At 45.9% G+C, this 8700-nt stretch overlaps 1 protein-coding gene across 10 annotated transcripts in view; it reads right to left on the reverse strand.

The window, feature by feature from the left end:
• The window catches only part of Ube3a (ubiquitin protein ligase E3A), a 139756-nt gene extending 135085 nt beyond the window's left edge, over positions 1-4671 (reverse strand). For 2 of the 10 annotated variants that reach the window (XM_048329474.1, XM_048329466.1), the window contains exon 1: positions 1179-3432. The gene's annotated coding sequence lies outside the window, so the exon portion shown is untranslated. Of the gene's footprint in view, positions 1-1178; positions 3433-3688; positions 3772-4329 lie in introns of those variants that run through there. The other 8 variants (XM_048329465.1, XM_048329468.1, XM_048329477.1 and 5 more) reach the window with 8 other exon arrangements.
• Positions 4672-8700: the final 4029 nt, after the last annotated feature.

Genomic DNA, 8700 nt, shown 5'->3' on the forward strand with positions numbered 1-8700 from the left:
GTTATCCAATTAGAATTTATTTGGTACCGATAACACAGATCACAGCACTACAAGCTTCACTTTGATATTTAATGAAATTAAAAGCTGGCAAAGATATTTGCTACAGATTAAGTCATTTTATTTTTAAAAAGACTTTGGAGAATATTTAAGTATTTCATTTCAAACATCTCATGTTTGGATATAGGATATACGTTTCTAGAAAGTAACACTTTCTATTTAATGTAATTTCACACCATGTCCTTTATTAGAAGAAATAAAGGTCAACCTTGTTCCCTACTAGGAATGTAATCAATCACAAAGAATAACTACTCTTCACAACAGATATGATAGAACACATACCAATATATGCAGTTCTGAATAGAAGCCAAACACAAGAGCCAAGTGGTCTAAGAAAACCATTTTAAAGCTTTTTAATTTTCCTTACATATAAAATGAATAACCTCAAGTCATACTCAAATTTACAACATCTATGGATCTATTACCTGAAGCTAGAATGACAATCTCTCCTCTGAAAAATATATTTTGTTAATATCAGAGTAAATTTACATATTTATTTCATACAAACACACACATACACACACATTACATGGCAGATGAGTAGAATGAAATCAAAATGTGAAGAAATGTATGTCAGAACACTGTATCAAAGGAAAGGAGTAAAACAGTAAGTCATTCGTGTCATAACTATGAGGTAGGAGGGGCTGAACCTATAGAAATGTCTATGACTGGAAGGATTAGGAGACTGAAGTTCCATGATTTGGTTAGGTTTCAGAATTTAATAAATGGTGTTATATGGAGAAATAACACTATCAGCTTCCAAATGCAGATGTTTCTTGCCTTGTGGCCCCCTGTAACATAGCAAAGCTCATAGAGGCCACAGTAGGTACCTAACATGTTCACTGATCATTTGCTGACTGATTCAGGCATATTCTAGTGCTGTAGTCTGACCTTTCCCCTGCCCCAAAATTCCTGAACTGAAATTAAAAGTCTAATCTCTAAACTGAGGGTATCAGGAAGTGGGAATTGGGGGAGAGCCCTTGTGAATGGGATCAATGCCCTCTCCTTTAAAAAAAAAAAAAAAAGAGAGAGAGAGACCAAACAGAACCCCTTTTACTTTTCTACTATGTAAGGTTACAAGTAAAAAGATACTGTCTAAAAACCAGCAGGGGGACCCTCACCAGATATCCATGAATTTTCCAGCACTTTGATCTTGGGACTTCTCAGCCTCCGTAACTGTGAGAAATAAGTTTCTGTTTAAAAGAAAAAAAATTAGTGGGCTGGGAATTTAGCTCAGTGGTACAGCAATTGCCTAGCTCACACCAGGCCATGGGTCTGATGCACAGCACCACCAAAAAACAAAAACAAAAAGCTTTTTGGGTTTTTTTTTTCATTTTCTGTAAGCCACCCAGTCTGATATTTTATTATAGCATCCTGAACAGGCTAGACAACTGGTAAGACACTCTCTGGTAAACACTAGGAGTTCATTGCTGTTAGAAACGAGTTCACAGTGGGAAAGAAACAAGCATTAGAAAGCATAAAACACTATAGTCCACTTCATACAAAATCTTTTAAGACCATTGAGGAAAACTGGGTAAGACTTCTAAGGAAATGCTTATCCAGTGTCTACGTATTTTACATACCTTAATCCTCACAAATCTGAGGTAGTTTCACCATCCTGTTTTATAAATAACAAATCTGTAGGGCACCAAAAATAAAAGCAGGTCCTAATTGCAAAGCTATTTCCATTATATATACCATGGTGTCCTTGATTTTTACATTGTCTTTATACTTGAAAATGAGGAAAAGAACTGTCTAAACCTTTAGGAAAGGAGCATCTAAAACCTTTTTATATAACCCTTTGGGGCACATGCATTACTTACTTGAAAACTTGCTCAAAAAAATCAGAAAGCTATTTTTAATAGCTGTGTATTGTATGCACTTAACACAATATTTCAAATTTAGGCCTATACAAAAGAGATCTAAACAGAAAGAGTGCAATGTAATTTTAAGAACATGCTTAAGGGAAAATAAACATATTTGGAAACATTACTTCAAGTGCTTGAGTTAACAAAAAAAAACTAGATATGGCCCACAATTTTGGGTCATGACACTTAACCAGACATAGAAGCAAATTATCACACAAAAGAAAAATAGTAGAAGTGAAATAGAAATGATCCAAGTTTTAGAAACTGATTGTTAGATGTCAAAGACACTGTAAGCCAATGGATTCTGTTAACTTATTGAATACATGAGTGTTTTCTTTCTCACATCTCTGATCAGTAGTACCTTACTAAAAAAGGATAGATTTTAGGAGAGACAAAATAAAAGCAGCCTACAGAATTTCTGAAAAGGAACCACACCATTATTTTCACTTTGTATAAAGTCAAACTCCTCTGGTTCCTTCGGGGGCAATGTCCAGAGGATGTTGTGTGCAGGACTTAGCAAGTTAAATATTAACACAATTAGGCTTTCATATCTTACATTCGAATTTTGCAGAAAAAGCTTGTGAAGATTACAAGTTCTCTTTGTCTACAATTTTTTGTATATATGTACATGACAATTATATAAAGACTATCTTTTGAAGCTATTTCTTGTTTTGTTGTTGGTTTTTCAATGGATCTTGTTGGGCATTTTGTTTTGTTCCAGGGTTTTGGTTTTGGTCATGCATGCATTTATTAGTGCCTAAGGATTTCTGAACATCCTTGGGGGCTTATCAACATTATCAATAATCAATGATATTGTATTCATTTCATTAAAATTATTGTAAGAGCTTATATTTCAGAATACCAAATCCCAAGGCAATTCCCATTACACATTCCAAGACAAAATTTTCTTTTCATCTCTCCTAAATTCTAATTTTCATGATTTATCAAATAATCTCTTTAGTAAAGATATTTGTCAGTGGTGTGAGGAACACGTCTCAATCCGCTTGTACAATTTATTCAACAAATGGACTACGTGTCTTTGACATAACTACTTCACAACTGCATTTCTTAAACTAAATCATTTCGTTTATTTCAAATCCCCATCTTGCTCCAACGTTTCTGGAATGATCCACTGCTTCTAGTGGAAGAGTCCAAAATTATGGGTCAAATCCGTTTTCCTCCATCATTCAAAGTAACCATCTTGCACCACAAATCCCATATGCTATTCAGTTTACATGTGCACTAGCACACTAGACATTTAATAAATACAATCCCAAACAGATCGTGTACCATTTCTGTTTTAGCTCGTTTATCGGAAGTCATTTTTTTAATCGACTAAATTATCTTTCGAGGATTCTAAGGTGAATCCGTGTCTGTATTAAAAAAAAAATCATACGAGAAGGACTAAAACACATTCAATTCTGACTTCAATCAAAAGCCTCCACACCAAGATGAGGAAAAGAGTCCTTTTTCCATTTGACAACTGTAAGAAAAGGGGGGGCGGGGGGAGGGGAGGGAGGGAGGGAGGACGACAACCGGCTCGCGGGTTTGCATTTCAATTTATAATATACAGCGAGCGGCTTGAACCCGGTAAAACTCACATTCAACTCCAGAATCCCGGTGACCAGCAAAACACACGAGTAAACCGGTGAGGCACGAATCCTCGGGGTTTGACGAGGCAAAATTCATCCGCCCTCCCTTCCCAGATATCAATCCACCGGGCCCGCCCCCGCCCCGCGAGCCCCCACCCCAACCAAGCACACACGTCCAAAGATGTCTTCCCCCCAAACCTCGAAAATGCTGAGAGAGAGAGAGAGAGAGCGAGAGAGAGAGAGCGCTCTCCTTTGCGAAGCCAAAGGCCTGCCTTTCCCAGCCGCGGGGTGGGGGGGAGGGAGGGAGGGAGGGCGAGCGGGAGAGAGAAGGGAGGGAGAGGAGAGAGGGGAGGGCGGCTGGGCTCCGGCGATCCTGGCTCCGCGGATGGGAGTGTGGGGGGGGGCCCCAGAATCTCGACGCACCGCACCGCCACGTCCGCCCCGCCCCGCCCCGGGGCCCGCCGCCCGCGTCCCCTCGGGGTGACAAAACCCTCCTCCCTCCGGCGCCCAGCCAGGACTGACAGTTGAGGCTGCAGCAGCCGCCGCGGCCACCCAGAGGCCCGGTCCTGGCACCGCCCCCCCCTCCAGAACACGCGCCCCCCCCCAAACCCTCGCTGGCTCGCGCAGAAGGTGGGGGTGGGTGGTGGGAGGGAGGGAGGGGGGGGGTCGCCGTCCTTGCCAGAACTGGGCTTCCCCCCCCCCTTCCAGGGGCGACGAGGATGAGGACGGGGGGGCGGGGGAGGGGCGGGTGGGGGAGGGGGCGAAGGGAGGAAGCGCGCCCCGGCCGGGCCGCGTCCGCGGCCGCCACTGACCTGTCTCGGCCCCCGCACCCGGGCTGCTGCTCCCGCAGCTGCGGCCGCCTCGCTGGTGGTTGTCGTCGCCCGCTCCCGCCGCCTCCGCCCGCCACCGCCTCGTTCCCTTTCGCTGGCGCCACCGCCGGAGCTCATGCGGGACCCGCGCTTCCTTCTGGGGAAACGGGAGGCCGGGAAGACGGGGGCACCCGGACCACCGAAAACCCGGCGCGGAGGCGCGGTCGCCGCGGCTGTCGGTCCTCACGGAGGGGCTGCGGGGCCGTCGGCGGGGACCAGGCCGCGATCCACTCCGACGCGGAGCCCGAGGGGAGGGCGACGCGGCCGGCGACCCGGGCTCGGCCAAGCGAGGGAAGGGACGGGGGGGCGGGGGGAAGACGAAGCCTCGGTCGGCGGCGGATGAGGACGCGGGGACGAGGTGCGCGTGCGGGACAAGGATGGCGCGTCGAGCTCCTCAGCGAAGGCGAAAAAGCCCCTGGTCGTCTCCTGTAGTCACCCCGAACCCCGCGCCACCATCTTGGGAGAAACCACGGATCTCGCGACCGCCAGCGCGCAAAGACCGGAGGACTGGCTGGGCGGGCCGAGTATCCCAGCAGGCAGCGCGCGCGCCGACCAGCCGCCCGGGCTCAAGCTCCATCCAGGCCGCGACGCGAGGACGGGGGGGCGGGGCCAGGGCGCGCGCGCCCGGGGTGACGTCGTCGGGCACGCCTCCCCCACCCCTTCCGCCACGTTCGGCCCGCCTCCTGCTCGCCGTCGCCGCCGGCGCGGGGACGGGTGGGAAGGGGACAGGGCTTGCGGCTTGGCGGAGACCTACCAGGGTCGGTCGCCATCTTGAGATTGGGTAGAGGGGTGGGGGGCGGGGTGTGGGGGGCGGCCATAGTCCTTTTTTAGCTTCCCCTCTCTTAGGCCTCACGGAAAGGACGGGGCCCACGCGGGCACCACGCGGGCCCCGCGGGGACGAGGGCCGAGCCCTTCTGGTCTTACCTTGATGCCTTCATGAGGTGACGAATCTCGGTCGTGTCTTGGCGCCCAGCCCCCCGAGGACGAGCGGAAGCTTCCGTCGACGTGCTGCCTGCCGACCCCGGCCGCTTCACCGCCTCCGAGCTGCCCTCCCTGGTCCGCGTGGCCTCGGCTGGCCGGAGAGCGCGGGCCCGGCGGCTCCGGGGAGGCCAAGGTCAGGGGCCTAGGACGCCTCCGCGCTGCCCGAGGCGCACGCCGGAGCCCCGCTGCCTGACGGCTGCGCCCGTGCAATGGAGAGGAGAGCTCTGCCTGCCTGCTTGGCTCTTCTTTTTTTTTTTCCCCCCCCCCTTCCTTCCCTCCCTAAAACAGGTTTTGTTTTATGACTCCGCACACTTGCTAGCAAAATTACAAGAGTCCCTAAAGTAACGATTCATAGCCTTACAGCGGGTGACTTGGTGGAGTAAATCCTTAAAATGCTACGCCCAGGACCCCCCCCCTCCGCAATCTAGAATTCGATTGATTTCGCTTGTGTATTAATCATTTATGCAGGGTTCCCCCCACACACCACACACACACACACACACACGGCGTGAATCTGTGTTTGGCATGTGTATATCTATGAACATATATCACAGCAGGTTACAGCTTGGGGAACTTACGTGCATATATATATTTATTTACAGCTGGTTATATATGCACATATTTTTACAACTAGTTTATATATATCCAGCTGTAAAAAAAAAAGATCATCTATAAAAATATATGAGGAAATTGTTTTGGGGGCAGAGGATAACGTTATTAAGTTTTCTAAGATGTTAAATATTTCTTTATTCTTCATTCCCCTCCCCCCTTTTACAGATCCTCATTTGGAAACTTCATTATAATTTAGGAAATGGATTATGTAGAAGATCTTTAAAGACTTTACTAAAATAATGAAAAAAACAATATTAGGACAATAGCTACTGCATGAAGATGCTGATAGCTACTCCCTCTGAAGTAGAAGCTCTCTGAATAAAGGAAATGTGATTTTTTTTAAATAATACTCGGATGCATCAAAATGTAGCTGCAATCCCTGAATTCTAAAAACTGAAGGAAAAGAAATTTACTTTCAGGTGTTAAAATGACCATACAGTTGGTTACTGCTAAGGTCAAAGAGGAGCCTTTTAGTTGATTCATGTTAACTCTGTATTATTAGGGGTAACAGTAGTGTCCCACTTGATGCAGGAACTATTTGGATAGCTGTAATCTTAGCACTCAGGAAGTAAAACCAGAAGCATTTCAAATTCCAAGCCAGCCTAAGCTACAAAAAATAAAGACCCTAAAAATAAGAAAAACAGATGAGAAGGCAGGAAGGACGAGAAAGTTATGTTTAATGTGGCAAGGAATCCTCAGAATACCAGTAGTGTTCTACTTCTTTATGAATCACGTCTAATGAAAAATATTCTTCTCCCCTATCTGAACCATGTTTTCCTTTAGGTATTTTTTTTTCCAAGAAACATAGCTGGTTATCTAAGTATGAATGGGACAACATGATTTCTTAAAAAGTTTCACATTTCCAGAGATAGCATAAGAGGAAGGATTTTTGTTTTTACTTTTATAAAATTTGTTTTGTGGGGAGTGGGGTGGTGTTCTGGGGCTTGAACTCAGGACTTTAGTACTGTCCCTGAGCTGCTTTTGCTCAAGGCTAGCACTCTACCACTTGAGCCACACCTCCACTTCCAGCTTTTTCTAAGTTTATTGGACATAAGTGGTCTCACAGACTTTCCTGCCCAGGCTGGCTTGGAACCACGATCCACTGCTCTGAGCCTTCTGAGTAGCTAAGATTACAGGCATGAGCCACCAGTACCTGGTTTTGTTTTGTTTTGTTTTGTTTTGTTTTGTGAGACAGGATCTCACCAAGTACCCCAGGATGGTCTAGGACCCATGATTCCCCGGTCCCTTCCTCCTAAAGCCTGGGATTACAATAATGGGATTATAGCCTTGCAGTACCTCACTTGGCTGGAGCAGCTTTAATCTTATAAATCATAAGATCATAAATCATTGAAACACACACAATGCCTTAAGCAAGCTTTCAACTTCTACAGAATTTACCCAGAGCTGTGCCAGGCTTTGGAAAACCATAAAAGACAACAGTCTGATACCTGCCCCCAAGAAATTTTTTATTTTTTGCCAGTCCTGCGTCTTGGGACTCAGAGCCTGAGCACGGTCCCTGGCTTCTTTTTGCTCAAGGTTAGCACTCTGCATGTTGAGCCACAGCACCACTTCCAGCTTTTTCTGTTTATGTGTTGGGGAGGAATCGAACCAGGTCTTCATGAATGCAAGGCAAGCACTCTACCGCTAAGCCACATTCACAGTCCCAAGAAATTATTTTAAGAGGAAATCACATGTTTTTTTCTTCACACCTGTGAACCTTTTTTTTTTTAAAGACTATCCCAATTGGGGCTGGGAATATGGCCAAGTGGCAAAAGTGCTTGCCTCCTATACATGAAGCCCAGGGTTCAATTCCCCAGCACCACATATATAGAAAACGGCCAGAAGTGGCGCTGTGGCTCAAGTGGCAGAGTGCTAGCCTTGAGCAAAAAGAAGCCAGGGACAGTGCTCAGGCTCCAAGCACCAGATCTGGCAAAAAAAAAAAAAAAAAAAAAGAACTATCCCAACACTTCAGTGATTATGGGGTTAACTGCTAATGTCACTACTAAGCCTAATCAGGCTTTGTAAGTTGAAACATTTTACCTGGAACTATCAGTGAAGTTGGATTTTTGACAAAACCAATTGTTCAAGATTTCATTTTGATAGGCTCACTGGATGGCTCAAGTGATAGAACAACCTATCAAGCATTTAAGACCCTGAATTCAAACCCCATTAACACACACACACACACACACACACACACACACACACACGCGCGACTTCTTATTGATAGGAGTCACAACAGATGATCCCCCAAAACACAATTTTTATTACCCAGCCTGCCGCAGAATCAGAAGTAATCTGAGAACATGGAATAGAAAAAGGGTCAGATATGACTATATTCACAATTGTTATTTTCAGGCTGCATCAAACTATTAGTCAGTTACTGACAGACACTAAGCTTTTGGTATATAAATAGCTCCCAGTATTTAAGAAATACTATTGAAGCAAAATTTGCTCCCTGCAGAGAATACTCTCTGGCATATTCTAAGCACTCAATAAACGTTAAACCTAATGGTAGTAGTCATGTTGCGGTTTAAATAGAACCTGCCTCCAAAAAAGAAAGGGGAGGAGGAAGCTCATGTGCCGAAGGCCATGCGTGCCAGCTGATGAAGTTTCGAAAGGCTCTGACCTACAGCATGGATTCTAAGTCAGCTCAAGACTCTTATTTCCAAAATTATTCCCTCTCCTGTTCATTAACTCTCCTGTATTGACCATATCCAA

The sequence above is a fragment of the Perognathus longimembris genome, chromosome 20 (genome assembly GCF_023159225.1).
Source record: "Perognathus longimembris pacificus isolate PPM17 chromosome 20, ASM2315922v1, whole genome shotgun sequence".
Taxonomy (NCBI): Eukaryota; Metazoa; Chordata; class Mammalia; order Rodentia; family Heteromyidae; genus Perognathus; species Perognathus longimembris.